Source organism: Pygoscelis adeliae, unplaced genomic scaffold, assembly GCF_000699105.1.
Source record: "Pygoscelis adeliae isolate BGI_AS28 unplaced genomic scaffold, ASM69910v1 Scaffold445, whole genome shotgun sequence".
NCBI lineage: Eukaryota > Metazoa > Chordata > Aves > Sphenisciformes > Spheniscidae > Pygoscelis > Pygoscelis adeliae.
The window spans coordinates 393667-395238 of NW_008824894.1; positions in this window are offsets into that span (position 1 = coordinate 393667).

Here is a 1572-nt window from a genome sequence, read left to right on the forward strand (position 1 = left end):
CGGGCGGGATGCTGCCCGCTGCCTTCGGAGCCCCCGAGGCGGTCGGTGTGTGCTGCCGGCTCGGGGCTGGCAGAAAGCGGAACGCAAAACAGTTCTCAAACTTTATCTTCTGCGATTTTGGAGTGGCTATGTACAGCTGGAGTATTTTTAGGATTTCCTTACTTTTGGGGAGGTGGTCTTCTCTCAAATTACCCCAGAATCTACCTCTTTGTTTGCTGAGTTCTGTTATCAGCAGAGACATGAAGATGGATGGTCTGGATCCTTGGCAGATATTTGATGTATGGCCTTCAGGCGCTCCAGGGCAGGGATTATGTGTTGATATATTGCTCAGTGTGTTGCTGACGCTCTGTAAAATAACTCTGATTGCAGAGTTATTCTTCTTCCTCTCTGAGGTCTGCCCATCTTTTCTGTTCTCGGGCTGCAAGACAATACCTTGTCTTGCAAGGTATTATGTTCTTAGTTGCCACTCTGAATAGGAAGTAATAAAAATGAAAGATCTTTATTAGAAATGTTAAGACCAGGACAGCTCAGGGTAAAGATCTCGGGTTTGCTGCTTCTTTTGTAGAAGCCTCCTTTAGGTTTGTGGGCTTAGAGGAGCTCATTCTCATTCTGGTGATAACTTGGCTAAAAGCAGAGAAGTCTGAAAGCTGCTTCTCTGACCCTGCGTTGGATTTGCTGAATATCTGGGTTTATTCTGTATGTCTCGCTGCGTGGTTGGCGTAAAGCTGGAGAGCCGGGATGGGGCAGAGCGTTGCTTTCTCTGTCCAGCAGGCAAGAAGGGAGGGGGGCATGGTCCTGCCTGTGGCAGGGTGAAAAGGGGACTATTTCAAAGTGGCAGAGATGCGTGGTCTGATGTCTGTCATGTTAAGAAAAGACTTTGCAATTAGTTCATCAATTCAGCTGTGAATTGGTTCCTGGGATTTTTTAGCTGCTGATATTTAGGGATCTAGTACTGTAAGCGTTATCAGGCCACGACTACAGGATGTTGGAAATAAAAAGCTATAAAAGTGTTACCTACTGCACAAGCACTGCAGTTAAGCAATATGAAATGATGTTTAATCTTGGGATGGAGGGACATATGGCACAAATAATTTCTCAGCGCTAAAGCATGTGTTGTGGTTTGACTTTTAGTGCTGGAGGGGTGGTAAGCTTTTCGTTTGCTTTTTTATGCCTAAGCAGGTATGGCTGGGAACAGCAGGCAGGCTCCAATGATAGCATTTCATTTCCCTTTTTATCTCTGAGTCACAAACTTACGGTATTTAGTCTGCTGTCCCTTTTTTACCTTCTCAGCTGAGATGCATCTGAGTGAAATCTGTTCCACTGAAGTGACTGGAATTGGAGTTGTGCGAGTGTCAGGATTTCAGCCTTCGCTGGTGACTGCTGTTACTTTTCCTTTACTCTGTACTCTGCGTGCCACTGCTGCACCAGCAGGTCAGCAATGAAAGACTTTTTGGTGACCTACATAATTCTCCCCATGAAATGGGATGACTTCAGAATGGCTCCCTATGGTAAACTTTTTTCCTTGATTTGGCTAGGTCATCTTAAATAGCGCCAGCTAATAGCTAGAGCTAG